Below are 7,884 nucleotides of genomic sequence, written 5' to 3' on the forward strand. Positions count from 1 at the left end.
TTTTCAGCTTTTTTTTCACCCAAAACTATGAAAATAAGTTGTTTTTAAGTGTTTACCAAACATCTTTTTTAGCTCAACTTTTTTTAATACTCACTTTTTATAAAAGCACCTCAGTATCAAACTAGTACTATCTCTCTTTCAGTAATCTTTGAAGATGATTAAAATTTAATAAAAATCTGATGTTAAATTGGATATTGATTTTGATCTTTTAATGTCTACTTAATTCAAAGTCATATTATATTTTTGTTTTAATATTTAATAGATGCCTTATTTTATTTGATGAAATCTTAAATTTGATTCTCACTAAAGGTAAATTTGAACTATATTATTGCTAGCCCATTGTGAGGCTAAGTCCACCCCCTCCCCTTAGTATAGATAATATTAATTGTTCAAAAAAAAAAAAATAGATGTCTTTTTTTTTTTTTTTTTTTTTAAATAAGGTATGATATTCATTCAACAGAATGGAGCGTACAAATATAAGGATAGCAATGTATACATGGGCCTCGATAAAAATTTTGCTGGAGCTTCCAACTTGATCTAAGAAAAAAAAGCGTCCCGCACCTAACAATCAACCAAGAGTTTTCTATCTTCACGTAGCAAATCAACAGTACAATTAAATAGACATATATTCAAAAAGTGCATCCATGATTAAACAGGTTCCCCACGCCATCTTAACTCTCTTGTTTCGAATTAATCCCCATGTCATTACACTAAATTTTAGACGTGTGTTATCCACACATTCCTTATTGATTTATGTCATTTCATCTTCTTCAATTCATCTAATTCGACAAAGGAAAATTAGAAAGGTGTATGAGAAGTAAAAAAGGGTATGTGAATATCACATCCCAAATTTTAAATTTACTATTATACACATTTTAATTCATTAATTTTATTTGTTATCCTCTAATTAGTGTACCTAAAAGTCCGTATCATAATATATTTTATTAAACTAGCGTACTGAAATGCCAAAACCTAAATATATTATAGTGAATTAGTGGCATATAAGAAAATACGCAAAAACATAAGTGTACTGAAAATTCCGTACCTAAATATATGATACTAAACTAGTGTACCGATATGTTTGTATCTAAATATATTATACTAAACTAGTATGCCGAAATGTCTGTACCTAAACATATTATATTAACCTAGTGTACTGAAATGTTCGTAGCTAAATATATTGTAATGAATTAGTGGCACATAAAAAATATGCAAAAACTATACAGCAATATCTTAACAGAAATATTTTTTACGTAAGATACTTAACATAATGAGAATTAAAATTTATAATATTTTCATAAAATTTAATTTATGAACACCATAAAATTTTAATAAAACAGAGAGACATTGAATACATATGCTGGCATTAAATAGAGTCTAGGGACTAAAATCAATTTTTAATCTTGCATAAAATATTTTATATTTTTCTAAACTGCATTTTATTTAATGATTAAAACCTAGTTTTCTATAATATTAACATTGAACGTATAATCTTTCAAACGTAAATTAAGGGACTTTGTTTCCGGTTCTTGTTTTGACTTTCTATTTTTTGGGGTTACCGTATAAGGATGTAGCAACCCCACCCCAAGTTTTTTTCTTGAATCTTTTGACACTCGGCCAAAGTTCTCTTGGAATTTTAATTAGATGAAACAATATGAATCTTGAACAAAGCAATGCAAAACGTAATACTTAGGGATTGAATCATTGTAGTGGACGTGGATGCTGGGTACTCAACACTCATAGGAAATCATCAGTCCAAGAATGAAAACTCTCTTATAAGTTTCTATCTAAAATTTTGGAAATATGTGTGTATTGCAACGATTGTCCAAAGAATTATTCTTCATTTATTAAATTTCAAAGGAAAATAAGCTTGGGGTGTAAATGTTGAACGAATGAATTTTCAACCAGTTGGAAAGGGATTGTGGCTTTAACACGCTATTTTTCTTCCTCTTATGCACTCATGTTTATTAAAAGACAAATAAGTATGACTTTACATAAAGAAAGAGAGAATATTTTCCTTTGAATAAATCAACTATTTATTTAAGAAGATGTGGATGTTGATTGATGCGTCATGCAAATATGAAGAACGACCTTGGAGGGAGATGAGACATTCATTAAATGCCAAGAAAAAATAAGTTACAATGATTTAGTCAAAAAACAAGAAAGCCTCATATTCTAAGTGGTGGTCATTGACACGATACCTGATTAGGAGAAAAGTCGTAGTATTTTGTCTTAGTGGGAACGAGAGTGCGAGGTCTCAATTAGAACATGAGATGAAGTTTCTACATAACCATATATGACAAAGAAAGAAGTCTATGTTTCTAAGTGGTAGGGCTTCTAATTGATGTGGGTTTGTTAACAAAATGAAGATGAACATGTATACTGACATTGACGTGAGTTAGTGAACAAGATGCCCAGAACTGTTCAGACCGGTTTCAGTCTCTGTTTTCATTCCAAGTGGTGGGGCTTCTAATTGATGTGAGTTTGTTGAGAAATGAAGATGAACATGAATATTGATATTGATGTGAGCTAGTGAACAAGTTGCTTCGATCTCCTTTGGCCCTCTAATAAGATAATACCGGAAAACAAGTTGTTACTAATATTTTTTTAAGTGTTACTAGTCTCATCCTATTTTTTTTAATGTTACTAATTAAATTTACAAAATTACACTTGCTTTATTTTATACATTTTTATTTGCAGCTTTGATTTTTTTGGCTGAGGGGCATTTGTGTCCAAATTTTTTTGTCAAAGAGGGTGACCCCAAAATGTGCCTCTCGCTTTATATACGTATGTACACACCTCAACAAAAAAATGATAAAAATCAGTTAACCATCCTAATTCCAAAACCATTAAAGCAACAGACCTCCAAACCCCATTTGCACCACGATCCTCAATACGGCAGCCGTACCAACACCCAGGCTTCACCCCATCCAACCTTCGCAACACCACCATAGCCTTAAAACTGCCCACCTTTACCCATCTTCCTTCACTGTACACAATCTCTTTCACTGCCGAAATTGAATCAAGATTGTACACTGTCATGAAAGAAAGGGAAAAATGAGGGGTTGAAGAAAAGGTACCCGTCATTGATGCCATCGTGAGGGCGATGTTCTGGCAGGAAATCCCACTGGGAGGGGTCCCTGGCTCGAGCACACAGTTTCCCAATTAGTTAGCACTTTGGTTGATCGTCGGGCTCCGGCTTACTGAGATGCTGCAAGAAGAGGACAAAGTTAGTTCTAAAATGTGCCTTTGTGGGGCCTTAGGTGTAGGCCTTAAGACTTACAATCAAAACTAACTAAGTGCTTAGGTGTGCCATTGCCATCTCAGTATGGCAGATGTAGAACAAGTGTGTTTAAGTCGATTACTTGCACCCCAAGTTATTATGACTTCTTGTTATCAAATGATTGTCGTATATGGGTTAAGTCTACATTAAGTTCTTTTCTATGCCTTGAGATCAAGGACTTTTAGTTGGTTATCTTGTATGCTTAAAGGGTGGAGGTCCAGATCTAATCAAGTCATCAATTCAATTCACATTTAGTCTTCTTATGACTGAGAGGCAAGTTGTATGTTTGTTTGTTTGTTTGATTAGTTAAGTGTCCTCGTCTTTGGGCCCTCTTCCCCATTTTGTAGGCGAATTAACCCGACTATACTGCTTCTGCTCTTGCCCAAAAGCAACTGAAGGGTAGTGAGCCATCAACATTTTTACATGTTCTACCATTCAAAAAGTGCTTTTGGGCCGGGAGTAGGTGGATTTCCATCTGTTGTCACTTCTCTTTAAACACCTAGCCTTTGTATTAAATGGGGAGCTGTCATATTGTCTTAAGATGGGTATCTGGGCTTGACTCTAGGCCTCGGGCAAAATCTCTTTTATTGAGCTTTTTTGGGCTTTCTTCCTTTGAAGTCCAAAGTTAAATATTAACCTAAACAGTGCCCTCTTCAATCGTTGTTAAGCCTGCAACTCGAGGTGTTAATAATGATTGAACAGCCACTTCTCAGTAACCACCATCGTATGCCTTTACTCATAACTTGTGCCATTTTTAATGCAGCCGCTTGTGAACTGGGTCATTTGCTCTAACCCATTAATTCCAACCGTCACTTGATTCTTTACTATAAAACCCCCTTCAATTCCATTCTTTGGATAAAAATTTTAACCAATTCGAGTCCTTCTAAATTATCAAAATTTCCCCAGAATCTCTTAAAGCCCTTAGATGTCTTCAAATTTCAACTTTTCTTCCCGTGTTCCTCTTAAAGGTACCCAAAGCTGCATGAATCCTATTTTCCTTTGAAATTGGTGAAAGGATTTTCACCATGCATCGTCTTCTCAATGGCCTTCATCGTCATCAAGTAGGTCTTTATACTGGGCTATCCTTCAAAGAAGGAGGAGTGCATCCCTTGGAACCTGCATGGACTTCTCAAGTCTCAATTGTTGTTGGAGATAGCATAACTAAGGAGAAATTATTTCTTATAATATCTTTAAAAAGGCGCATTACTCCCTGCATCCGTTTCAGGACTTGTATGGCATTGAGGAGTAACCGAGCAACCTTAATCACACTGGTAGATTCCATTTATGCTAATATTCACAAGCCCAGACTTCCCTATAGCTTTTACTTTCTTGATCATTTCATCATTATAGGTGTATGCTTCGGGACAAACTACCATGACTTTATTGGCCAAACGACTTGGTCGGGCTTATGGGCGAAGACGTAGAAGATTCTAATGAGTTGACATAGCAATTGGAAGTTGGATATGCTAAAACATATTTAACCAATAGTAACAATGTTTTAGGAGGAGTCGGGCAAAATGTAGACTCACTTTTTTAAGATAACTGCCCTAGTTAGGGATGTAACACCATTAAGCTAAATTTGATGTAACTTCCAACATTTGCTAAAATGAACACGATTTCTTTAAATCACTTTTTCTTGCATTTTCTTCAGATCCATACATGATAAGCACAAAACTGTCTTTAGATTTAAAGCGATGCTTGTTCTTCTTCCTCTATGTAACAATCCCTAACATCCCATAAGGTTGTGTGGTATTTCTTTAAGAATTTCACATTGATTGGATGTTTTTGTAAGCCCTCCTTCATATCTGCTAAGTAATATCCACCATTGCCCAATACTTGGTTAACAATGAAAGGACCCTCCCAAGTCGGGCTCTATTTTCCAAAACCTCTTATTTGAGCTTTTAAATGGAGAATTGCCTTCCATACTAATTCTCATTCTTTGAAGTTCTTCAACTTCACCTTTTTGTTGTATGCTCGAGCAACAACTCTTTTTCCTTCTTCAATCTTATTTAGTGCTTCAATTCAGGCTATATCAAGGTCTTTAATTTCTTGACACATAGCCTGAAGGTATTCTTCACTGTGTAGCCCGAATTGATTTTGAATTCTGACCAAACTCACATTAATTTCCATGGGGATCACAGCATCTTGCCCTAAAGTCAGAGCATAAAGAGTAGTTCCAATTGCTGCCCTTTTAGAAGTCCTATATGCCCACAAAGTATCTCCCAACTTCTCATGCCATTCCTTTAGATTCCCGACCATCATTCTTTTAATAATGTTTACCAAGATCTTGTTGTTGGCTTCTGCTTGACCATTTAACTGGGGGTAATAAGGACTAAACTGAACCATCTTTATCTTAAACTTACTGGCAAACGCTTCTACTTCTTTTGAAATAAAAGATGGCCCACAGTGTGTGACAATTGTCTCGGGCACCCCAAATATATGTAAGATCTTGGTTTCAATGAATTTCTTGACTGCAGTTGAAGTAATAGACTTTATTGTTGACGCTTCTAGCCACTTGGTGAAGTAATCCGTTGCAACGATTATGAATGTGTGTCCTTTGCTAGAAGATGGATGAATTTGCCTGATGAAATCCATTGCCCATCCTCTGAAGAGCCAAGGCTTGACCACAGGGTTTAAGGGTACTGAAGGCACATGTTGGAGAAGTCCATGTCTTTGGCATTCTTCACACCCTCGAGCATAAGCTTTGCAATCTTTCTCCATTTCAGGCCAGAAATAACTGTATCTGCTAAGTAGACACCTCATCTTGATTCCCGCCTGATGTGCTCCACAGATCCCTTCATGTACTTCAGCCATTACTCTCATTGATTCTTCTTGGCCCAAGCATTTTAACATTAGTCCATCTGGGGTTTTGCTTAGTAGATCTTCTCCCCACGAAACGTACTTAGTTGCTTGTTGTTTATTTCTCTTACTTATGGGAAATGATGGATCTTTTAAATACCAAAGAATAGATGTCCTCCAATCTTCAATCTCCACATCCTCGGTCATTACATCTAGACTAAATCCACTTTCCAAGATAGAAGAGAGATTTCTTCTCTAAACCTCTATGTCCTCTTCAAACTTTCTTTCCTTGATCTATACTCCAGAGGCCAATTGTGACATCTCATTGGCAATTGCATTTAATTCTCTAGGGATGTAGATGGCTGATATTTCAGTGCCCCAATAACTTAACAATTGAGCGGCCGCTAAATAATAATCGGCCATAGTGATGTGTCTGCACTTGTACTCTACATTCAACTGATTTATCACCAACTTTGAATCATCGAATACTTCAACTTCAGTTGCCCCCAGTTCTATCAAGATCTCCAGGCCAACTATCAATGCCTCATATTCTGCCTAATTGTTGGTAGTTTCTTGATAATCTAAGAGGAAGGAATAACAATGATGAGTTCCTCTAGGATCGATGATGGTAATCCCTGCTCCTGCAACATTTTGAGTACAAGATCCATCAAAATATAGCCTTCATGGGGTAATCCAAAGGCTAGATATCCTCTTTACTTCCTGTTGAATCCATTCTTCCCTGCCCGAGAGGTCTTTGCTTGGCGGGATCCAAAGGTTAACCACCTTCAGAGTTTCAGGGATGTTGATAAGCTCATCTCCTGTTTCTTAATGTTCAACTAAGAAATCTGTTATTGCCTGCCCCTTTATCGCCCTTTGTGTTACATACTGAAAGCTGAATTCTGACAATGCGAGAATCCATTTTCCAATCCTTCCTGTCAACGTTGGTTTTGACAGCATATATTTGATCACGTCGATCTTGGCAATGATGTGGATGTGGCAAGGCAACATGTAATCCCTTAGCTCGCAAACAGTAAAGTATAAAGCCAAAAATAATTTTTCCACTGGAGTATATCTTGTTTCTACCTCAGTAAGGATTCTACTGAGGTAATATATGGCTTGTTCATTCCCACCATTATTGTTTTGGGCCAATAAGCTTACAATTGACCTTTCTGAGGTGGAGATATAAAGCTTCAACGGCTTCCCTCTCTGAGGTGGCATGAGCACTGGCGAAAAGGCTAAGTAAGCCTTTATGTTGTCGAACGCCTCTTGGTGTGGTGGGTCCCATTCAAACTATTCTTTGTCTTTTAGTCTCAATAGAAGAGTTTGCGGCTAAATCTTGCCCGCTAAATTAGCAATGAATCTCCTCAAGAAGTAGATTTTTCCCTGCAGTCTTTGTCGTTGTACCTTATTGGTGGGGGAAGGTGATTCCATTATTGCCCGAGCTTTGTTCTTGTCGACCTCCACTCCTCTTTGATGAACAAGGAACCACAAGAAGTTGCTCGATCTTACCCCAAATGCACACTTCTTTAGATTCATCTTTAGCTTATGGACACTCATTTTTATTAAGGCTTGCCTGAGGTCCATCAAATGCTGCTCTTCAGTTTTGGATTTTACTACAATGTCATCAATATATACTTCCATGCTATGGCCAATTAAGTCATGAAAAATGGCGTTCATTGCTCTTTGATAGGTTGCACCGGCATTTTTTAGTCTCAATGACATTACCAAATATTCATATGCTCCAACATGACCAGGACATTTGAAAGCTGTTTTATGTATATCTTCTTTAGCCATTTTTATCT

The sequence above is a fragment of the Pyrus communis genome, chromosome 10, assembly GCF_963583255.1.
Source record: "Pyrus communis chromosome 10, drPyrComm1.1, whole genome shotgun sequence".
Classification (NCBI taxonomy): domain Eukaryota; kingdom Viridiplantae; phylum Streptophyta; class Magnoliopsida; order Rosales; family Rosaceae; genus Pyrus; species Pyrus communis.